The 25,831-nt window shown below is 36.9% G+C and overlaps 1 protein-coding gene and 1 long non-coding RNA gene across 18 annotated transcripts in view; both read right to left on the bottom strand.

The window, feature by feature from the left end:
- LOC310900994 (uncharacterized protein) overlaps positions 1-25,831 on the bottom strand; it is a 382,517-nt gene that overhangs the window by 254,281 nt on the left and 102,405 nt on the right. The window lies entirely within an intron of this gene.
- LOC310899779 lies at positions 1,480-25,478 on the bottom strand. Its single transcript, XR_014584660.1, has 3 exons — positions 25,457-25,478; positions 7,410-7,485; positions 1,480-4,863 (listed from the first exon to the last, which is right to left on the bottom strand). It is a non-coding gene; the product is annotated as an uncharacterized lncRNA (long non-coding RNA).

The raw sequence follows: 25,831 nt of genomic DNA on the forward strand, positions 1-25,831 counted from the left end.
TGATGAAACATCTGGAAGAATTTATGGCCAAGGAAATTTATGGATGGTTTTAAAAATGAGTAGAGGGCCTTCTTTTTATTATCAGGACTCCTTAAGATTCTTCGGGGCATAATTCATTCAAATTATAATGCAAGCTATTAGGCAGTGTTTCTGAAACTTGGCACAAAACATGAAGAACACTTCTATCTCCACAGAAGGCAAAGTAAGGAAAAAGTCCACTGCCACCAAATGAAGGTGCAATTTTAGTATCAGCACGGGCTCATTTTCACTGCCATCATCCCCCCATGCCTCTAGCTTGTTCTCTAGCTTGTTCTCATTTCACTCAACATTTCTGTCAGGTTGTTCCAAAACAGGGTTCTAAAACAGCCAGGAGCTAAACTTCTCTGATCATTTCACCAACTCAAACCCACAAAATATGCATCTCAAAATAGCACTTCCACAAAAAGATGTGGCATGGCAGGCAAAAGAGGCATGCAGCATGTTTCTTGAGGGTTTTATTTCTGTTCTTTAAGTAATCTTTTCTTTGTACTTCAGGTTTAACTCTCTCCTTTACCCCGACTTTTGTTAATAAGCCAATTGATTTGGATGAACGTGTCAGTCTGGCCTTAGTTTGTTAGTCTTTCCTCTACTTCACAACAGTACACAATTATGAAATAGAAAGGGGGCATTATTGGAAACGTTTGTAATCTACCTACTCTTTGTCAACAAATATAGACTCTGCTGGCAATAACCATACATTTCATAATAACTGCCAGCATCCTCAGTAACACACTAAATTGGTGGTAACCTATTTAATACAATGCCAATACCATGGCATTGTTATCACAACCAAAGTACCAGAAGCTATGATTTTCGGACAATACATCATTTTCTGGATTCCAGAGACATATATTTCAAAGAAAACCTTGGGTACTGCAAGAAACACACCATGGTTTACTACCATGCAACGCTCTTCTGCCCGTTCTACTAGGCAATATTTTTTATAATGTTTAGGGAAACTACTTATTTTTAAATGATGTATTTTAGGAAGATTTTGTTTTTCTCCTTCTTTTTCTTTTTTTTTTAAAATTTTCCATATACACAACATTGCTTTATTTTGGTTCTACCAGGTTGTGCAATAAAAATAGAAAAGTTAAAATATAAATTTTTTATATGAATGAGCAGATGCAGGATATGTAAATAACTTTAATATGTTCAGATACAAGTATGAGCTTGTAAGTGCATATCTGAGCCAAACCAAGATTTCTTCTCCTTTTGTTAGATTGTAAAGTGCTCTTTGGAAGATTTGCTTTGTGTTGTGCTTTTGGTCTGCTGGAAACAGGTATAGTCACTGCATAGTTGCTTTCCCAACGTAATTTTCTGTTATTGATTGACTTTTAGTTTCTATATAGTCATTTCAATCGTAATCAAGGACTAATATTTTGGTTTGGTTTGGTTTGTTTAAAAAAAAAAAAAAAGAAAGAAAGAAAGTAGGTTTAGATTAGATATAAGGAAGAAATTCTTTACTCAGAGGGTGGTGAGGCACTGGAACAGGTTTCCCAGAGAACCTATGGATGACCCATCCCTGGAAGTGTTCAAGGCCAGGTTGGATGGGGCTTTGAGCAACCTGGTCTAGTGGAAGGTGTCCCTGCCCATGGCTGGGGCATTTGAACTGTTCTTTAAGGTCCCTTCCAATCCAAACCATTTTATGATTCTATGATTTGTATCTTTCCTGCAAGAAGTATTTAAAGAAAAGAGAGAGAGCTTAGCCCAATTAATTTCCAGAAAACTGGGTATAACACTTACAATTTGCATTGTAACTACTTATGAGAAAGAAATGTAATTCATTTGGTTACTGTAATTAATTTGTCAAATATAATTAAAATGACCTCAGGTGGAAGGTTAAAATAGTACTTTTGAATCAAACAGAACCCAGAATTTTTCAGAAATAGCATATTTGGTTAATTTTAGTGTACAGGAAAGCACAGATAAACTTCTTAATCATCTAATGCAAATAAGCAAGCTACAATGATAATAATTCTTCCCTACTCAGAAGCTAAGAATGAGAGCAGCAAAATAACAGCATGCTTCAAAATAAATTCATCCATACAGTAACTTTGCTGGGATTGCACAAACAGTGAATCTGAATCCATTTCTTTAGAAAATACTAGGTAGTATGTTGTATATATAGGACTGCTAATATCCAAAGTATTCTTGAAAAAAAATATACCTTCTCTTCCCTGAAGAATTTACAATTGAACAGCACTGTAGGGCATTACTTGTGCAATAATGCATACCTTTTAAATGAACAGATCAATTAAAATCACCAGATCTACTTATGTGAGACGTGTTTTTATGGATGGCCTGGTTTTAAGAGAATGGACATACGCTATAGTACCTCTCTCCTACACCTCTGGTGGAGGCTACTTGTAAAACTCAGAAAATTCAGAAAACAGAGCTACAAAAAGTATAAAGCCTGTTGTTATGACATCAAAGCAGCCTGCACTTTAAAGACATCTAAACATTTCTTATTGTGTCAGCTCCTTGGAGCAGTCACAACAGTTTAGGAATTATTCTATTCCAGTTTATTTGAAAATATTATTTTACATTTCCTAAAAAAAAAAAAAAAAAATTCTATATAGGCAATATTCACCATATTTCTTTTCATATCTATAAAGCAATTTATTTTAGCAGGTAAATTTACTGAATGCAGAGCAAAAGCCCAAACCAAAGTAATGTTAATTACACAAATATGTTCTGAAACTTTAATAAAGAGTACAGTCTTTTGGAAAAGACAATAGTAAATGCCAATGTAACATCACTCCAGGAAACCTCTACTGGCACTTATGTCAAGTTCTATGGTCATGATCTTCAAATCAACTAGACAGCAGTTAAAGCTCTCCTACTGACTATTCCTTCTCTCTCTTTCCTTTGTGAACAAATATTAGCTGCAACTGACTAGGGCCAAAAGATGCTTTACATTATATCAGAAGAAGAAATTAATTCCATCTATGACTGGAGTACCACATTGTCTTGATCTTTGATAATATTCCTTGGAGCAGACTGCAGTACCAAACTTCCCTGGTGGAATCAGTGCCTGAAACATTCAAGGTTGAAGTACATACTTGTTCATAGGCCCATCTGTTAGATAGGTATCAGGCCCATTTAGGAGGTGTCATGTCAGTTGTATCTGAGCCAGCCAAGGATGCATTTTATGGGGGCAGGTTGAAAAGGATATCAGTGTTATCTTTTGTAAAAAGGTCTTTGCATTTACAAAGGAATGAATCCCATTGCTTGTAAAAGGGAAGAATTCTAAGCTACGACACAGTGGATTACTAAAGACAAGTTTTAGAAATGTCATTTTTGGCTTCCTAAGAAAAAACTTTTTGTGATACTGGTGAGCCAGCGCAGTGAAAGCCTTTGGAGCTATCATTTGAAACAGTTAGTGTGTTTAGACCCTTAAGTAGCTGTTACCACATCTTAGAGATTTACAAGAAATGAGTTGCTGGAATTTTATATGATGTACTCAGAAAGAATCTGTTAGCTTAAAGCTAATAGGACAGGAAGAATAAGAAAACTTGATTAAACATCAATCTGAAACAAAAACTGTTTATGATGTGCAACCTCTGTATCACACGTGGCAATGAAAACATACATATGAAAACAGTAATCCATAGGAAAGGGACTGTGGAGAGAAAGGAAAGAATGCCCTGTGGGCAGGCAGGGATTTTTTAGCTTTCCTATGAAAATGATTTGTTCAGAAGATGCCTGCTCCCCAGCAGCCTTTCATGGCACTCACAGCAGGTGTTTCATCTTAACGACTGTGCTAGCCTTTTTATTTTCTTCCCTTACTGTACTCACATTCTGCTTTGTCATCAGTTCAATGTCATTCATTACCAAGAAAATTCTTTCAACCTTTACATTACTGTCTGGGAAAGAAATGCCAATGCAAATTTGGAGAACACTGGAGAGTGTGAAAACTAAAAAGGGATTTCTTTTATTAAGTGGAAATCTCTCAGTATCCTTCCTATACAACTGTCTTCCACCCTCCTGCCAATCAGTCTTATAACTTCATTTTACCCCTTATTAGAGGATCTAAACTTTAATGCACCATTTATAACACTTTCCCTAGCAATTAAAAGCATTGAGATTTTTCACCTTTCCATTACAGAATATATAGAATAGTCCTATTCAGCAGAACTCATCCTTGCAATGATTGTGGTCGTGAATACAGTCACAGTTCAGGAGTTTCTTCTCCTCTGTGCACTGCGGGGCTTTCTTCTGTCATTGGTATTAATGTTGAAACACAGTAACACTCCTAAAGGTTCCATGCACTGAAATAAGCTAATTTCCTGAATTTAACTTCCTTCTTCATCAGAGAGATTTGTAACAGAATCTTGGCAGGATTTTTTCTCTTGCTGATGCATTGAAGTAAAACTATGCTCTCACTATGTGGATCTCCAATTGGTGTAGTAGAGCATCAGAGCAAGCGCCAGGCTTGTACTGGGTCTGGGTGGGATGGAGTTAACTTTCCGTGCAGCCAGGTAAAACCACCACAGTCCTATGACTCAGAGCCATACTGGCTAGACAGCTGAAGGTGACTCAAGATGACCCAAGGAAAATGTGCACTGCTAAAAAAAGGCATCCCTTCTGCCCCATCTTCTGCATTCCCAAGCAGGATTGATTATTCACTGAATGGACTTGACCATGCTTAACTGTGAAATTTGTATGCCAGTAAACACATGGAAATTTGGGTCACTTTGATAGACTGCAAAGGGGGAAAGGTATCCTTCCTCTCTGCTTCATGGGGATCCTGCTAAGACAGGAAAGGACTTTCTGCTGAACTTGGATTTTCCTATTTCCAGTGAATCTTCCCAAGTATCTCTGCAATAAACAGGGGATTAAGTAGGAAATTCCACTTGTGCAAATGAAAGCCCACATAAATGACACAGGTAAATGATTAAATTTGCAGACATTAATTTATATTTGTGAAGAGTGCAGAAAAATAGCAGAGACTCAGGTAGTACAAGAAAAATAATATTTTTTTTTTGAAAAAACTAATTAGAAATTTTTTCCCATACTTTCTTTCTAGTGCATTTCCTTATCAAAGAGACAGCTAGCCAGTAGGACAACAGTCTATCTTGAGTATGAAAGGCAGAAATCTAGGCACAAGTATACAAAGTTGATAAGCAATCACTAGGGAGAGCATCCTCTCAGAAAGAAAAAGATACCAGATGAACGAGTAAGGAAGACATACTTGTTTTTGTCTGTCCAAAACATGAATGCAGAAGAAAGTTTGTGATATCAGTGCTCTAAGGAGTTTCCTAGTCTGCTCAAGCTCATCTTTTACATTCAACAATCCAGCCTGGCCCCCACGAAGCCCTTCTGGTCTCTATTACTCTGGCTGAGAGAACATGATAGTACAAGTTTCCTACATCCTATTAGCTCTTTCCTACATCCTAATAGCTATCAGTTAATCACACACTATATAGGAAATGTGTAGTGGGACAAACACCAAACAAATCTTCTCATTCCTTCTTGTCTACCAAGATGAGCCAGGTCTTCTCACAGTGAACAGCTATCTCCCCCTCCACAGGAAGTTTATGTGATTCCATAAAAAGTACGTAACTTTTACTGATAGAGTCTACAGTAATGACAGATGAATAATGTAAACACAGTTGTGACTTGATATTGTGACCAGTAGCTAACATCGCCAGAATTTATTGAATTTGGGTTGAAATTTGTTAGTGTCTCATGTTATTCAAAGAAACATTACTGCTAGCATTCACAACTTCCTTTTTTTTTTTGATGTGTACGGTTGACTGCAGAAGAACACTGTCTTCTGACCCTAATATGAATTATATAGCTAAAGCAAACCATGTAAGTTCAAACACTTACATTCTATTCTATCCAGGGGAGACTTTATTGCTCTCTACAACTACCTGAAAGGAAGCTGTGGGGAGCTGGGGGTCAGCCTCTTCTCACAGATAACTAGTGATAGGACAAGAGAGAATGGCTTCAAGTTGTGCCAGGGGAGGTTCAGGTTGGAAATTAGGAGACATTTCTTCTCAGAAAGAGCAGTCAGGCATTGGAACAGGTCACCCAGGGAGGTGGTGGAGTCACCGTCCCTGGAGGTGTTTAAGGAAAGGTTGAATGTGATACTCAGGGACGTGGTTTCGTGGGTGATATTGGTGGATGGGAGATTATTCGACCAGATGATCTTGAAGGTCTTTTCCAACCTTAATGATTCTATGATTCTATCCTATGCCCAACAGTACCTCTAGGCTGCTGGGAAGTGCACTACTTTCCCATGACTCAGTTTCCTCATCTGTATAAAGAGGATAGCAATAACCAACCACCTTTAAAAAGCTAGAGGTTCAAAAGTTATGTAAAATAATGATTCACTGTTTTTTGGAACCTTCTGAATAATAAACTTAATCCTGCTGACAATGTGTCTTAGGTACCTAAACTAAAAGCTGCAGGAACTACATGGATGCTGTACACATCCAAACTGGGAGCTACTCATCTCTACTTTCAGCAAACGTAAATTCAAATAAAAAGCCCAGAGTCGAGAAAACATCAAAATTTAGGTGTCCTCTGGATTTCCATGGCTGGCCTCCATTTTTCAACTGTTCCAAGCTGGACAGAAAATCATTACAGCACAAGAGAAATGTTAGGGATCTGAATTTTATAGGTGTTCTAAACTGCGGATAAGAACTACCCAGTCAGTGAGATTGACAGCTCTATGGTTTTAATAGTTTAAAATAAGTCCTTACCAATTTAGAAATGTAACCTTTTCCAGTTGTAATTAAACAGATAAAAAGGAGGAATCCTGATTCTTCTAAATGAAATTTAACCTGGATATTTCCAGGGTACAGAAAAGAGGCACCTGAAGACATAAGAACACAGAAAAAGCCATACAGGGTTGACCCAAACATTAACCTCCTCCAGTATCTTTTATCTAGCACTAGTCAAGAGCAAGTGCTGATGGAAGAGAATAAAAACAGTCCCACCTTGCAGTAATACTTCTACAGTACAGTTGTTGAGCATTCAGGCTTTTTGAGATGGGTTGTGTGTGTTAGGGGAGGGGTGGGGGAATGTCTCCATACAAAATCATCACACCACAGAAAGATATGTCTATATATTAGTTACCATTACAAACTGAATGAAGCCAAAAATTCTTCTCTCCGGAACAGAACTTTACCTATCTCTTACGCTCCAGCAATCCTTTTCTTCTACAAATTACTCTTTTTTTATTTTCTGTTCAATGTGCTGTCACATTATGTTATCATCCCCCCTAATTTGTTTAACAAAACAAAGCTGTTTTCAAAAACTCCCTTCAGAGTCTTTCAAGTCCACTCTATTTTGGTCAAAGATGGATATATGCTTGAGAACACTTGGTCACCAGGCATGCAGCCACATCCACTTACCAGCTTTAGCCTAGCCTGGGATTTTGACAAAACAGTTGGCAGATGATTTGTTTTTCTCTCTTGCTCTGGCTAGGCCCTGTATGAAAATAACATTTTAACACAATACCATAACACAACATTCACGTTTTCTCTTTGGTTCATTTCAACTCCCTCCACTAGTCATCCCCAGCATCATATTAAATGAGGACTGCCATCCTTGGACTGTGCATGCTGCCAACCATCTGAACCAGAAACATCAAATAAACACACAAAAGAGCTGCTTCTCTGCCACCATTAGATGAGACAGATCTGTGCACTGACACAAAAGCACCGAGATGTCTCACACACATTCCAGATCAGTGAGGACCATCTGGTTGGTTTCATTTACAGCCAGACCCCAAAATGAGGAAAGTTGTCAGACTAAGAGAAAGGATTTTCCTATTTTGGAATTACTGTAACATGCTGGAATGTATATTGTGTTAGTGTTTTGCTTAATACCCAGCTGTAAACAAACAAAGAAAATAGGCTGGGTTGCAAATCCAGTAGTATAATTAGAATCTAAAGAGACAGAACTTCTCAATGGAAATTATTATGCAGCAGAATTTATAGAGATACAAATGCAGAATTTGAGAAGATACATGAACTGATATTGGTTTCATAGCCACTTTTTTTTAGATCTCAGTTGGCACTGATGATGATAACTAACTAAGAGGCAGTGTAGGGATAGTATATCAGACCTTTCCCGTTTGGAAGTGGTTTAGCACTCTGTTAGTACCTAACCTTGGTTGTGTACTTCTGGTACAACTGTATTATCATCCTCGTGATCTGCAAAAAGCCCCCCACTTACCCGCCCCCTCCCCCCTCCCCCCCCCAATAGGTCTTGAAAAATTTTATATCAGCAAATAAGTTATTTCAAGGAAGGAAAGCAAAATAACAGATGAGATGAATACTAGACAGAGAGCTAGACAATAGTAAAGTGAAAATGTTAAGACTGAAAAGCTATTTTGAATCAGAGTTGTCTTTCTGAATCCAGAAATATAAACCTATGAAGCCCATGTACTGTGGCAGGTAGATCTAGAAAGGCATCCTTTCTCCTTTAAGTTGCCAGCAGCAATTTGAATTAATTTATTTTCAGCATGTATTCAGAAGTTATGGGTATGTAACACCCACAGAGTATTAATAATTATGAATATCTTCAGAGTCGAATTTTAGTGTTGTTAGAGCTGATGGGACTATACCATTATTTTAAGTCTTCTGTCATATATATACTACTATAAAGCAGCTGAATCTGGGACACAGCACAAACCTACTTTTCCCTAAGATCAGGGTCTGAGTTGCTGCCCTCATTCACAGCAGCACTCCTGTGAAGACATCTCTGATCATTCTTCTGTAAAGAGAACCGTAGCATCAAGTTTGGTTTTTTTTTTTTTATGATGGCAAAATGCACAAGTGGGTATTTATTTCAATAATCTTATCTACTTAGTGTAATCCTACAGGATTTAGTTCATCCCTCGTGTAACTATGCTGACATTAACATTCTGACTTCAGTGGAACTGCACCAGAAATGAATTGGGCACATTAACTGAAATAGGGCTGCATAGAACATAAATCATTGAATAGATCTGTCACTTTAAATTGTATTTTGTTTATAATAGCACTGTATGGAAATTTAAAACCTCCAGTCAGCAGGTGGCATTTTAATATGTCTATATTGTACAGATATCAGCTATACAGCACATAAAATATGCAAGTTTATGTTGCAGAATCCGATGACGCTCAATGCATTTCACTGACTACCTATTATCAGAGGTGGTCTGATTATCTTTTCCCAGAGGAAAACAAGTTACAGCAAAACATTATTACAGCAGCATCAGTAATGGTGCCTGCTTTTGTATATAAGTGCACTCAATGCTCAATGTATGCTAAAGGCATACACATGAACAGAATTATGTCAGTATGTCTCTATTTAGATTATTATTTGTGCTCGCTAATCATACTGAAACAGTTAAAGTCCAATTAAATTTGTTTCCTCACAAAACTTCTTTTCATCAGCTGAACTTGTTCTTTCTAATTAGCATGTATCACGTACTACTACCTTATGCTCCTGGTATCAATCTTGTGTCTCATGAGAAGCTCCTTGAGGTTGGACACCAATCTTCCTACGGCTGATCACCAAGAGAGTCTATATATGATATACAGCTACTCATCAGTTAAAATGATGGTAAAGCTTTGCCATTTGAGGTGCTATGGGTCATATATTCATTGCCAACCAATAAAGTTTATAATTGTCAACTTGCTCATAATATGAAAGTTAGGTAGTTTCAGCATTCTTTATAGGTCATTTTAAGTGTTTTGTTTCCACATGAAGTCAAAAAATCACTTTTTAAAAAGGATAAGGGAAGAGATCCAGCTATAGTACCAGCATTTTCTGTACTGCCTTTGTTCCTTTAAATCACAAAACTCTCTAAGAGGTGTTTTTTGTTTTTTGTTTTGTGTGTGTGTTTTGTTGTTTGTGGTTTTTTTTTGGGGGGGTCGTTTGTTTTTTTGTGTTGTTTTTTTTTTCTTCACTGAACCTTTGACTTCATTAAAAGCTGCAACAGCTTTAACCTGACAGCTTTTACTTTCATTTTTGTCTTCAAAAACGCAGTCAAGTTTAAGAAATATATATGCAGTTTGCACATACAGTGAGGATTGCGGAAGAGTTTTTTTCAATTTAGTTTATTTAATCTTTGCCCAGAGAAGTTGTGGATGCCCCGTCCCTGAAGTGTTCAAGGCCAGGTTGGATGGGGCCAGCATGATCTAGTGGGTGGTGTCCCTGCCTAGAGCAGGAGGGTTGGGACTGGACGGTCTTTAAGGTCCCTTCCGACCCAAGCCATTCTATGATTTTCTGATTATCTCTAATCTGCCCAATATATATAACATGCAAGTACAGGAATAGCAACAGAGTTACCTTTGAAACAGCCAACATTTTTGAAGATAGGTATCCTTAGATCAAAGTATTGTTTTCTACAAACACTGAATTGACACCAGTGAGAGTTCTGGTGTGTTTCTGAGTTCAGAACATCAGAACAGTTACCTTGAATGTTAATATCACCTTTAACAGAACAGATTTAAGCATCATTTTCAAAAAGCCATCATCGCTCATTTTTATAGGTAATAATCTGTCTGCAGTTACTGTGGGGTCTCCTAAAGGCTGCAAGGACAAGTAATTAGATCTATATTATATAAAGTTAATTCAAAACACTTGTATGCTACATATTTATTAACTGCATGAATATAACAACTATGAAACAGACTCAGTTGTGCCAGATGCTATATAAACACGGGGAAAAGAGCTCAATATTAGTTTCATTAGCATGATGCATCCTGTTAAAATAGATTACTTAGCTATTAGTCATTGCAATAAAAATCGGTGTAATGGGATGATTTTGAGAAACAATCTCATATTTTGCCATTAAATATGTATTCAAGTATAATTATTTACATATATTATCTCAGAATCCAGTACTTGGGTGATTCATTTAAATACATACACATCTAGGACCTGCTACAAGAAAGCAGAAAGAGCTATATATTTGGGAGAATATGGAGGATAATTGAGCTGACATGATACTGAAATCATTGGTATTAAATATAAGCATTGACTCTACTGCATTGACTCTTAATTTAAGTTGCTTTGTTATGCTGTATTTTGTAGGTGGTTACTCTCACCTGAAATGACATTTAACTAACACTTAAAGCAATCAGGTCTTGTCCAACCATAATTAAATATATATAAATATATATAAATCTCCATCTAAATATATATGCACACTGCTCCTGCAGACTCTTTCTCCCTTCAAAATCATGCCTACATTTAAGCAAAGCAACCTGATGACAAATATAAAATCCAAATGAAGTTTTGAAATATAGATAATACCCAAACTTATTTAAGAGTAATGTCAAAATCGAGTAAGGAGGCAGCAGTTTCAAGATTCCAAAGGCAACGGAGAAAACAAAAACCACAAAAGAACAACTATGGATATTCTGTCCATGTCCAGCAATAAAATTCAATCAAGAGAGGAGTTTAGAATCTTGTTTGCAAACTAGGTCTTGCAAGAAAAAACATCTATTCTGTAAAACCAAGTCTCATATGAAAAAAATGTCACTCAAGCACAAAATGCAGCAGATCAGCTGAGTGTAAATTCCAGAGATCAATGACAAGTACAGTCTGCATTGATCACTTCTGGGAGCCAATGTCATTCATGTGGAAGTGACTGTTTTGCTTCCAGGGAGCAGATTACTTGACATGCTGATACCACCCAATGGTGATGGCTGCTTTGACAGAGGTGTTATTTTTATGCCTTAAACTTTCCTTGTCTACTAAAGTTTGAGTTTTAAAGGGAAACTGCCAACTTGCAACTCCAAATTTGTAAAGACCTTGAATTTATTATTATCTCAAGAGGAAACTGTTTCTCCTTTCATATCGTTGAAATGACATAACTGTAAAGATTTAAGTAAATTTCCTACTAGTTTATATACATACAGAAGAAAAGAGATACACAACATTCACCCTATCAGCATCCTGCATTCTGGCACGTTACATCTTTCTTACCCACTAACACATGCCTGGGGTAAATTGTGTTTGACAAAACAGAAACAAAACCAAAGCATTTTCCAAACCTAAACCAAAGCTTTCTCAGTCTCTGGAAAGCTGAAAAACAATGGATCAAGCATTAGCTTTGCAATTCCATGTTCTGGCAGGCAGAGAAAACAGATCTCTCCAAAATACTGTAAAAGAGGCCTTTTCATCCAAAACATGTCTGGCTAGATCAAATAGAGGCCTTAGGCTTCTGGAAGCTGTTGGTGTTTTCTCCCCCATAGTAAGCTCACTCTGGCACCTCATCTTTTACAGGATCGAGTCCTGCCAGCTCTGTTTAACAAATACGTGAGAGTTCTTTGTAATGAAGATCAAATAAGCATCTGGCTTTGGGAAAAATAATCATCCCCACTAGCATCATCCAACTAATGAGCATGCCTTTGTTGAACTACACTCGCAACATGAAGGACACAGTTAATAACAATGTTTTTCCTGGCTAACTGGAATTCTTAAAACTTTCCATAAACTCTTCCAGCCTTTTAAAAAGACACAGGTTCATGGAGAGTTCCCTCTTGAATACGACTGCTTAGTTGTTGTCCTTTCCCCAGCTGCTTAGTGAACGGCACCAGCATAACAGCAGCAATGCTTCATCGGGAAAAGAATTTTAGGAAGAGTCTATTATCATCCTTGTAGCTTTTTAACATGAAAACAGAATAAAGCACCAGCACTGACCTTCAGCAAGTAGCAGAGACAGTGAGCAGCAGGTTAATGCAGTTTTACGTCTAATAAGTGTATATTTAGTCAGGCATGTTGTGAATGAATATGAATCTAATGAGAGAGGAAGTGCAGAAAGGCTTTGTATGTCTGAACTTGGCCTGAAGCACGGTCCCCCGATATCCCGCTCTTTATCAAAATTCCATATACAAGACAGTATAAAAAGACAGTATAAAACTCTTTATATGTCCGTGTAAAACTATTCTCCCTTGGTACATTTTTGACATGATGCTTTCCTTAGTCAAAGCCTGCAGCCTATATCTAGTTTTGTTTCTGCTGAAGTGTACTGGAATTGATGTACCTTTCAACAAATGTTTTACATCACTGAACTGGGTCTTATTAAGATGTCTAGAGGATCTCTTAAACTCTTCACTGAGCCAAAAGAATAGCATGGTATGCACTAAAGTTAGTCAGGTATTCTCCTGAAAAGTGACTACTCTTTACAAAACTGCAAACTAGTATGCATTGGGAAGTATAGCTCCTTTCTCTGAGTGGTGTGTCAAGGCCTGCCACCTTGACTTTCCCCCTTAGGAGCTGTGCTTCTTTAAAACTGAAAATTGCCTTGTCGGTTTCTATTAATTTTGCTGAGACCAAAAGCAAAGGTCCTTGTCTAACACACTCCTGCAAGGTGTGGGGCACCTTCTGAGAAAGTGCTGGACATTCATGATTTGTCAGGAAATTAATACAGTAAAGTAAACGGTGCTCCTGGCACAGTCGAGGTCTGATCTTCCTCAAGACTTTACCATGCAAATTTCCCAGCGTGAATAAAAGCAAAGTTTAACCCTCTACCTGTGAAGCTGATGGAAATTTTGCCATAAGCTTTATCAGAAAGGCTAATAGGCCACAGAAAAGAGATTCCAGAATATCAGCTCTGGTTGGGAGCTCTGTGAGGAAGCAATTTAAAATTTTGAAAAGTAATTTGCAAGAGTCTTTGTTAGGTCTAAATAAAATATCAGTATGGAATGTCTCATTCCATTTTCATTCACTTTTATGCTGGTCACTGGTAACAAGACACTAATACACAGTTACTAATAAAGCAGAAAAAAAGCAATGATCTTAGATATGAGAGTAGAGATTTAAGCACTCAGGGGTTACGTTCCTAATAATATCTCAAAATCCCGCTGAATATTTATTCAGGGAGATCTCTTGTCCTGTGTAATCATATATTACACAATCATGGTAATAAGAGATCGGTTCTTTATCAGCATGTTGTTGTCTCCTTGTTCCCAACACCTGCAAAGTAAACTGGATGTTGTACTGCATGTGAAACATAAGGAGATATATTCTGGATAGAATTCCCAGGATGCTTACCAGAAGGATCATTTTTAAATGTTCTGCAAGCTTTCCAGCTAATAGTCCTACTTTCTATGGCCTGTCATGAGCACCTCTCTTCTACAAACTGTGCTCTTCCTTCTAGATTTCAACATATACTTGCTAAGGCTGGAATGCACCCTTAATTCAGGCCAAAAATCTTAAAATCAAATATGATAGGTATCACTGGAGTTAGAAACAGGAAGATTTGCTGGGATCTTTAGGATTATATTTGATTAGAGGCTTGATAATCTTAAAAATAGATTGATGCCTTCAAAACTCTTCATCCTGTAGTTGTGACACTCTGAGGGAAAAGATAATATAAACTGGATGTAGCACTTAAACTAAATACTTCTCCACAAACACCTGTCTCTCAGATTATCCATTATAGACATTTTTCCATATTTTGCAAAGCACATTATGAAAAGCAGTAGTGACAATACAACAGAACCTCAGCCCCATTTTGCTTTAAATCTCATCTAGGGTCAGCTATGAAACCAACCAATTAGATCACTGAAGATTAAAGGTGCTTGATAAAACTGGTTGCAATTATTTTAACAACCCTTTATATGAAAAGGGTGTTGAGCATAATTTAGTCTTACCAAACCCCTGAATATATGCAGAGCATTATGCCCATTTTACAACTGAATAAACACAGGTGCATATAGCTGACAAAATCACACAGTAACTACACAGGTGGCTGAACAGAGAAGCAAATGGTCCTAACCCTTAGATCTGCTCTCCATCACAGCTAAATCATCTTTCCATAGGCTTATTAAACTCTTCTCAGTCAAGAGAATTCCAGAGATAACAGTAAATAATTTGCCTAATCTGAAGAGGATTTTAGTATCTTTTTCAGTACGTACTGATCATACTCTCCAAATAAATATAAATGGAAGAATTATTTGAAAAGGATTAACATCCCAAATCTATGTAACTGAGAATCTGAATCATTCATCCCAGAAGCTGAGTTTTGATGGAGCCCCAAGCTTCCATTACAAGGCGGTTTATTTTCCCCCTACTTGGCTCTTATCTTTCGGTGGCTGTTTCACGCAAGACAACATGCAGAAACACAGCTTAGCCTTCATTTTTCAGTTCATCCCTTAATCCTTCTGAAGTCTATTGTGCTTATCACTTCATCGGGAACCCAGAGAGGCTGATTGGGCTGGAGAAATTGTATTTACAATCTTCTTGAAGAAGCAGGACTCTGTACATGAATAATAAATCAACAAGTAAGCTCTGTCAATTTTTCTGTAAATGGGAAGTTTGTGAGCCATTTAATGTGATCTTAATATACCAGTTCTTGCTTTCTGTACAAAGCATGCAGTGTAGTTTTCCCCAGTTGGCCAGGCCCTGAACTGCATTTTCCATGTTTGTAGAACATACTGTGTTTCCCAAAACTACATGACATGAGATAGAGATATTCCTTTCATTACTTTGACTTGTTGCTGTGTATTTAAAAGAAACTTTGTGCTCAGAGAAACTCACTGCACTGAGAAAGAAAACAGAAGTCTGTTCTGGTTCCCATAATAGCATTTTCTATACCAGTTGGTTATTGAATTTGTTGATATAAAGGCCTTGCCATACTCAAATGGCAGTGAGCAGTGCATTGCTGGCAGTGTGACAATACAAACACACCTAATGACTGCACTGTAGACAGTAAGGGCGGAAAGAAATGAGAGTGCCCCTAAAGTTCACAGTTACATGTTGGATTTTAGCATTGATCTCATCTCTTCACCTTCCACACTAGTGCAAATGGAGGGCTCAACTGGTAGGTAGATGTAATGCAGAATTTAATTAAAAGTTTCTGACTTTTATCTGAAAGTCTAAATCCAAGCTATTTGTTATCCACAAGGTACAGAAGATACAGAGAGGTAAAAAATGAAATAAAAGAGAATGTGTTTCATATGAAAGACATGAACTTGCACATTTACACAGGTTAAACACCTTCTAACACATACCCGGTAATTTGCTGCAAAATGATACAGTATGTTCTAAGGATGATTTGTGCTCATTCACTGCTCAGCTATTATTTGATTATCAATGAACCATTGTAATCAAATCCAAGCTAGCATGTGGTCTTCCTTCAGTGCAAATACTCTAGCATTTTTTATAGTGTGGGATTTATTTAGTTCTACTTGGTTTTTCTCAGCAAGCACACCTCTAGGACAAAGTTTCCCAAACTGCTTACCCTGTGGTTACCATTCTTGGCCTTGATCCTTTCCAGCCAATAACCGACTTGTCTCTGGAATTGCAAACATGCATTACTACCCTACAACTGAAGTTATTAGCCCTATCAACAAGTGGAGGTTTGAGTACAGCGCCTTTCCAGAAATAACACAGCTACACGATTGTCAATTACATTCCACACACTAATTTACACTATGTAGACACAATAGCTCAGTGAGACTGACCTCAGGGATTTCTAGTATGACACTTCATTTTGATTTAGAAATATATATTATATACCATTCTTCCTTTGATCAGCTTGTGAATTTGAATTACAGCCTTTCCCTAAGCTCTCTTACACATGTCATGGTCACTACAGCTTTGTCTGCTGATGCTGCTGTTTGTGCCCGTGCTTCAGGGAAACCCATCCAAGCACTGTGGCATTTTTCCAGATTGCACAAATACACAACACAGTTCTGCCCAACTACAAATACAGAAATGTGCTTCGAAGGAATGTGCTGTGTTCAGTGGGATCCTGTCCAATTAACCCGACAGTAACAAAATGAGTTATGAGTTGCATTTCCAGACTTGGAGATGTCGTTTGTGTATTGTTGAAAAGTCTAACGTAACAATTTACAGGAAACCCAAGAAATAAAAATATCTTGGGTATCTAGACCTAATGAAAGGCTAGCAGATCTGTGACCAGGAACATCTCTCCCTCGTTAGTACATCATTTGAGATTTATTTTTAAAAGAAGCAAAACATCATGAGAAAGTGCATAGAGCAGCTGACTTGATCAGTAAAGGTGTTGGGTAGCTGCAGCAATATTCACTGTAAAATCAAAATGGTCTGATGGTCTCTATGAGAAGACCATTAAAGTATGGACTCATCTGAAGTCAATCAAAGATTCCAATTCAAGGGTAAAAAAGACCTTACATGTAAGTCTCCCTCTTTTCAGTAGTATAACTACTAGGGCAGGATGTAGAAAATGAGCTCAAGCATTACAGCTGAAATTTAAAAAGCAAATGTATCAAAGACAATTGCCTTTCTTGAGTTTCAGGAAAGGATTTGGTGTTTTTTTGGCAGCTATAAACAAGGCCTCTCTAGTCTAGAAAGGGAGAGGATTTTAGATAGTCTCCTTCTCTTCCCTGGTTCCCAGTTGGACAGTCTTACATGCTTTCACAGAATCACAAAATCACAGAATGGCCAAGGTTGGAAGGGACCTCTGAAGATAACCTAGTCCAACCCTCATCACCTCATTTAAATCCTGTTCATAGGCACCTATGGTGTGCCTATAACCATAGGTTTCATGTGACACCTGACACTTCAGAAAAGTGTAACTTGGCATTCTTGTTTCTCAAGGAGACTGATGCTTAAAAATTAGGTGCTAAAGTGCTTTAGATACCACCTCTCCTTTACCTTTTTTTTTTTTTTTGGCTTATTCAACAATGAAACACAAGCTCCATGTCCCCCTTAGATTTCATAAACAGCAGTAGTTTCACTACAGAGGAAATCAAAATACTGCTAATCAAGTCTCTTAAAGGCATTTTTACTTCAGTCCAAAGAAAGTAAATCAGCTTAATCAAAACTATTATTCACTAACCACACTTATTGAAGGGCTGGCAAGCATTTTGTCTCATCAAATTCTCCTTACTGAGTTATTTGGGTCTCAGCATGGCATATTTTTCTATATCATACACAATCAACAAGAGTAGTCTGAAAAGACTTCCCAAATTTAGGAGTCAAATAGGTTACAAAACACTTTGATTATACTTCTGATTAACGGAGTAGTTCTGTTTCAAAAGGTCACATATTCCTAAATTAAAAGAAGCACTGTTGTATCCTAATAGAGGCCGTAAGATTTTCAAAGTAAAAAAAAAAAAAAAAAAATTAATTAGTTGCCTACAGTCCCTTTAGCCATACAGTCACTTAACCTGACTTCCAACATCTATTACACACTTTGATGCTGCTTCTCCCTCTCACTACACCTCCAGCATGAATTCCATTTAAAAATTAATTTCATTTAAACCAGCCATTAAGAAGTCACTGACACTTTCACTTCCACAGAAGAGACATCATGTTTAGATGACTTTGGACAATTTATCAGTTTAGGAAGAGTGTTTTGTGTAGATGTACATAAGTTCTGCTTCCATCCAGTAGCTGTATTTCTAGCTATAAAAACATGAAAAATCCCAGAGACTACAAGGTAGGTTCTAAATGGATGTAGCCGAAATCATTGTCATTGCAAAAGGTCCACAAATACTCAGATGTCCTTCAGCAAGACCAGTTCTTCTTCTATTGCACTTCTTGGAATGGTAAAACGCTACACAGGATCCTTCTACTGCTGCATGGCTATGATATACAGTTACTTTGCAGGTAAATTTTACCTGGATAGACTTGGCTTTTCATTAAAACAACTGCATACTAGCTGTCTCTAAAACATGTGGCACTTTAAGAACGGTTAATACATAAGAAAGAATTGTATTCTTTTCTGTTTATTGAGAAATGTAATAGTAGAAAGGCATTGCTTGATACAAAACTGTAGTGTACTATCTAACGTTCTGATTCTCTTTCCTGTGCATTACACACAGTGGTACTTTATAATCAAAAAACAGTATAAACAAGCAAGGATGTTGCTGTGCATATAAGGAGAAATCAGTCAATACATCTTGATTTTCTCTTCTATTAAGCCCTCAACGGCTTAAATTGCTGCCTGAGATCATCTGGGGAATACACAAGAAAGCACAGTATATAGCAGTGCCAATTTACAGACACATTTATGAATAAATTAAAGTTAGTTTTAGCTTCCTAATAAACATTGCTTACCTACACCCACCAGCTCTCCACCCTTACCTTCAGATTTAATTGAGACACAGCTTACAAGCAGCAAGTACATTCCTCTTTTGTATTCCCAACTGGGGCTTCAAAACAATCAAAACAAAGACAAGTTCCAAGAATCCTGACAAATGCTTTTACAACAGGCAGCATTTCTCTAATATTCTCTCCTTTTCTCATGTGATAACCACCAATCTCTCTGTCCATACAGACACAAGACAACTGCATTCATTTAGATACCAGGACCTACACCTGTGGAAAAGCATGGGTTTATCACTTGGAGCCCAAATTGATGAAGGTCATAGGCACCTTCTGTAACTAATACAGACAGTTTTGTGGTTGACTGGACCCCTGTGTGGCACCTATGACACTCAATATACAGGGACAGTGAGACACCTCAGGCCAGCAGCCCAAAAAAACACATAAGCGGTGCTGAGAGCAACTCAGATGAACCCCTTCCAGGCAATGAGCAAGTCTCAGCACACAGATTTTTGTGCTTTCTCCGCTCCAGTGATCACTCCTTGACTGAGTCCCTTGTCACACAGCAAAATACTTTTCAGAAAATAGATAGTGCTTTCCTGCTTTTCTTCTCAATGAATTCACTTCCTGCTAAGGACAGTTTGACCCTGAGTTTACCACATCCTAGACTGTTCTACTTTTGTTTCCAGAAATTTGCTTCCTGTCAGTTTATGCTGAACTCATTTCATATACCAAGCTCTTCTGGGGTCATATAAGAATTTGGTCCCTCTGTTTTTAAAAGATGGAATATACCAGCCTTATTCAGTTTTATGTACAGATGCAAGCAGAATTTAAAAAAATATATAGAGAGAGAGAGAGACTTCTAAAAAGAGATCACCATTACTGCTTATTTCTTCCTGAATGTTACTTTACAGCTTAAAGCTTTCATTTGTTCAATTTCTATTCCAGCTGATCTTCAATCAGTCCTAGGTTCAGATCATTCACATGCACATTTATGAGCCCAATACAGTCACGGAAGTGGGGTCAGTCATGGAAGTGGGGTTTACCGTTGCAGTGTGCGTACAGAAGTGGACGTTAAATTGGTTATTACAAATGAGTCCGGAAAGCACCACTACAAAATCTAATTTCATTTGGAAATATCCACTTACTTAAATAGGCCTGACACTTTAGGCAGAAAAGAGATGTGATATGATAAAATTAGACACCAGATCTGTAGGAGAAAAATGTCATTGGTATTTAATGTTAACAGGAGAGTACCTGTATTACATCTTAGAATATAATGCATTGAATGGTAAAACAGAATTTTTGTCAAGTCAGAAAACAGCCAGTACTCTCCTCCTTTACAAGCCTTATCCTGAGTGCTTATTTAATTTTCTTGTATTATGGCCTCTTACATAAGGTTTATCTTGCCTTGACAAATCCAGTGCTGAATGCTGACATAAGACCAGGGCAAGATGACTACTTCTCTAAACCTTTTTCTCATTCACTATAGGTGTATGAGATACTTAATGGCCTTATGACAGAATTAATACTTGGTAGAATACGCTGTTCAAGGATATTATGTCTCTCATGCAAATAAAAAAGGACAAAGGGAAATTCTGAACAAATTCTAGAAAGAACATATTTTCAATTCTCTTTGCTGCTACATCTTAATATTTCAAAGGAGGCAGGTTTAAACAACTCAGGGAAAGGCCTAGCTGTACTCCACAGTCCTTTGGAGGCACAGGGAAAAGACAGGAGTTTTCTCTTTACCTCCAATCACCATAACAAATTTGTTAATCATTTCCTGGTAGGTCACTACTAAAGCCAATAGAATTCACTGAAGCTGATGTATCACAGTGCTTAATTTATGTTGTGAAGACTTAGTCTCTATCTCTGACCTTTCCAGTTCAAACATTTCAAAGGAGACATTTTCCTGCAGATACATGATTCTAAAATTTACGAAATTAGAAGTAATTTAAAACATCCCATGACTGGAACGGAATTTCAATGCTATAGCACCTTACTGGACTGGACATGACCCTATTATAACTAAAAAGAAACAAGCTTTCATGGAAATAAATAATAGTATAATGATGGGCATGCCTTAAAGAACACTGCTATGTGAACCCAAAACTGAACTTAACCAGAAGTACCATTTTAATGTGTGGTCTAGCATCTGAGCTCCTGCCTGAAACAGGCAGAAAGTTATTTGGCACTATTTTCGTTCAGCTTTATCAAGGGATGCAGAATTCAGAATCACAATTGTCTTTTCTCATAGCAGCCCAGCCTGGCCATGCATCCACCACTGGACTTTCTCACTTTCCGTGCACTTAACTCAGAAAACTCACAGGCTAAAAAGTGAAATGCAAGCAGAAAAAAATGTTCCCTTTCTGGGTTTAGTATTTTTGGAGGAGAATGGAAACACTGTTGGCTAAAAATAAATAAATAAATAAATAAGTCACCCTATCTTGCCATAATCCATTAACATATCGTCCAACAGCAGAATTGCAGAGCTCAGGAGGGATGGTGCATTTATGATGATTTCCTTGAATACGCTATTTATCATATTTAATTATATTGATCTTTCTTTCAGTACCCAATGTATGTTAGGCTGTGTCACAAAAGCACAGAGGTAAACCTAAGATAAATGGCTTTTTTGTTGTTTTATTTTGTTTTTTAAACAAGGCTGCCTCAGCTTTAACTACTTAAAGTGTTTTTACAAACAGCTCTGACTTCCCTGAAGCTGCCAGCTTCTCAACATGTCTGACAAAATCGGCTGAACTCTTAAGTAACCTAAATTTGGGTTTATCAGTCCAACTTACCCTTTCTGAAAGTCTTCATAATGAAGCCAAGTCTGCACACACACTAAAGTCACAGTTTAGATTTCATAACACTCTTAAAGCAAGTATCTTAATAAGACCCATAGATGCTTAAGATGTTTAACAGACGGAGGCCTAAATTTTCATGCAACAAAACAAGAAGAGACTTACAACATAGATACTGTATACAAAGAGTGAATAATGGGGTTTCATTTCGATTTTTCTTTCTTTCTGAATAACCTCTACAACATTTTATGAAAGTCAAATTGAAACAGAAATTTAAAGCTTTTCAACAATGCTGAAAAAAAATCTATGTTGATGTAAATCTATTTAACTCAAACCAAACAGTTGTTTGACACCTTTGTTCCATATACTTTTTCATCTTATCACATTTTTAATTAAATATTGCTTCAACTTCAAAATGAAAACTTAAGCATTTTTGGTAAAAAAATATCAAAACAATATAAGCTTGTATTTCCAAAGCAAAATATCCTTCAAAGTATATGAAGATGAAATGTTTCAACACACAGAAATTTCCTACTTTTCCTCTCAACTATTAATCAAACAAAAATGAAAATTCACAAATAATCTTGAATGAAACTGAAATTTACAATTTGCCTCTGAAATTTAGTCCAAATCTAGCTCAGAAAGCACACAACTGTAAAGATATATATAGATTATTTTAACATATTAAGTCAATATTTCTTGTGGAATCATATCAGCCTGGGTACGCACAACATATCGCTTATATATCATTTTTCTATTTAGCGGGTTTGGCAACTGCACACACCTGATGCAGGAATAATTCAAGACTGGAAAGAAATTCTAATGCCAGTTGTGAAAGTTTCTTCAAAGTATTTTGCATGCATATGAAACAATGAACCTGGGACTCAGAACTGCTATGGTATAATCTGGGGGGGGGCGGGGGGTGGGGGGAGGGAGCTGAAGTTAGGCAAATTTAGATTGGAAATGAGTCATAATTAACTACTGAGACCATGAATCTGGGATGAATCCCAGCTGTCTTCCTAAAAAGACACGCTAAAGATGAAACTAGGGTTGTGTATTTAAAGCAGAAATTATTTGAATAAACCATTTAGCCCAAGTTGTTAGTACTCAGAGTACAACATACTTTTTTTTTTTTTTTTTCTTTTTTCAGTTAATTTAAAAAGGTCTTTTATTACTTCTTTTTCTATGCCTCCACCCCCTCCACAGTTCTCCTGCTGTTTGGATTAGTATCTTTGAAGTTTCCTACAAGGTTTATGTCACCTGTATCTTTTGTATGAAATTTCATCCCGCCAAAAACAGGCATTATTAATGAATGCAGATCAACTCAAGATGAAGTTTTAAATTAGATTATTTTCAGTATAAAAGAAGAGAATGCTAAAACGAAGCACACTGCAAGTTAGAATAATGTGTATCATGTTGAGACTTTACTTTAAGCAGCTATAAAGGTGTCAGCATGACCTTCACTGAAACAAAGCATATGCATGCCTGTTTCCCACATTTCTTTGACTTTGGTCTTACTCTAAAACCCATTAACAGGTGCTTTTTAAAGGAATTAATTAAAACCATTTTCCCTGGAACTGTTTTATTGCTCTTAAATATACATGAGACAAGAGCTCCCCTATCACACTAATTTAAAACTGCCAAATACGAAGTTCCTTTTCATATAGTTAATTTGAACTGGTCAGTTTAAAGAAGCTTTACACATGTAGAAAGTTTAAAAAGTTGTTTGTTAAATACTTCAGTTATAATTCATTTAAAAATCCTATTATGTTTGGTTACACAAGACTGCATTTAATATACTTAAAGATGCAGTACTCCTTAGCTGTGACATATTTATGGGTTGCACATTAAAAAGTTTATAAAATAAGGCAGTATATTCTCAGTGTCAAACAGCTCTCAATGAAGACAATTATTCAGACTGTCTGTTTGTAATTAGGTATGAAATAATTTATGATTATGAAGATAAGTGACCAATTTATTTATTTATTTATTTAGAATACTCTATTTTCTTACAGAAAGGTTTCCATAATATAGCCAGAAGTCATGAATTACTCACCTTAGACTTTAGGCAGATTTCTTGTGGAAATAATAAACATATGGATTAAATCTCAACAGCATGTGTCAAAAATAATGAACAGGATAAATGCTATCAAACTTGAAAATAAATCCAGGCTGGACATTGATTGATCTAGGACTGGAAATTGATGGGTACCATTTGAACCCCTTAGAAACATGCTGAGGACAGAACCTCAAAAGATTCATCTTAGGTAAGGATTCAAAGGTTGGATGCTTATCTGTTGTACAGCCAGTTTGATCTGCTAGTCTGCATGATCAAACCCTCTCCTGAGATTTCTATTGAAACTTCACATGCGCAACATGTCCTGCAAAAAGTAGCCTCTGTTATGGTATTGTAAACCTTTAGTGGCAACAAAAATATGCACAGTAAAAGGTTTTATACTAACAGTAAAAATAAATAAATAAATAAATAAAATATGCAGCTAAACTAACATTTTGTTTATTTTGTGCTTGTTCTAGTTTGCCTTTCCCCGATCCACAGAAAAATTCTATCGAGGATGCTCTTAGCTATGTTTCACATCCTTTCAGACAAAGGAGGCAGGCTGAAAGACCATCTAAGCTTCTGCCACCCTACTAAGCCTTCTAGATGATACCAGCCAGAGGTACTTGTGCAACAACAGTCAGAGCAGCACAAATAAGGAGCAAATAAGGAGAAAGTAGATGTTAAAATCTCTGCAGAAAAATCAGCCATGTAGTTAAAATACAGCATAAATCAGTTTTTTAGAGGTGCTTGTTTTACATGAAGATTAAATCCTCAACAATGTGACTATTAAGAAGCTATTTGTTTTGTTCCTCTTGTTACTTAAAAAATGCCTAGAAGTAAAGGTATTTAAGTCACCACAATGGAAAAAAAAAGAAAAAAAAGTCACCTCTGACATTAAAATAAATCTCAGAAATTTCACCTAAAACGTAGGCTTTTTTTCCTGTAAAATTACCATTTTCAAAAAGAGGGGCTGGTAATGAATGTGCTTCTTCAACCATGACAATAGTATTGCTACTTCATTCTCATAATGTTATGGGACCCCAGGCAGCTCCAAACTTCATCCTGGAATGATGGCATATTTCATGATTATGTCCAACTCTGGCAGATAAGAGCATTTATATGCTAATAACAGCAATATGAGTAGCTCTAGAATTTCACCATAAGCAGTGAAGCTTTTAATCACAATAAGCCTTATGGGCCCAATTTATCTACTTCAAAAAAAAAAAAAATCACAATACCTACATAAGTGTTCCAAAACATATTTCCTTTACATCAACTTTTAGGGTTCTGTAAAATACGAAATGAATGGGAAAAGAGAGTATTTGGTACCTCAGAGGACCAGGTTATTAATAAAACATGAATTACTCATAACTTCTTCCAATCACTAGAGAAAATGAAAGCTATATCATGGCAACAGGGTGATGTTTGGGAAAATGGAGAATCAAAAGGTACTGTAGGAACCCACTAAATCATCTTTCCAGAGGAAGCATTAGTCTACAGTCACAACTGCAATTTACACTGACTTGAAAGGAGCAAAACTCTGCTTAACACTCACCGTATTGCCTGTAAAAGTTGCTTGGCCTGTTTATACCAGCAGCCATTAGGAGTATGCTTTTTTTATAGCTGACAGCATTGTGTATCCAGGTGGTCTCACTGTTCCAATTATATGTTCAGTTAGGTCCCATCTGGCACAGAAACTTGCTTGTAATTCTGCCATCATGTGGGAAGTCTGACTTCCAGCACAATAGCAATTCAGGCTTCCTACCACCGGGGTTGCTGGACACTGGCTTGCAGTGGGGAAAAAGAATAGGTATATTTCTGAATTGTTCCCTGCTTTTTGTAACTGCTATGCCACAGGAAAGTGTATGGTACTATTGCTTGTGCTCTGAGGCAGCTTCTCTAGCTGAGAGGATTTTTCACATGGCAGTAT

Source organism: Anser anser (assembly GCF_964211835.1).
Source record: "Anser anser genome assembly, chromosome: 5".
NCBI lineage: Eukaryota > Metazoa > Chordata > Aves > Anseriformes > Anatidae > Anser > Anser anser.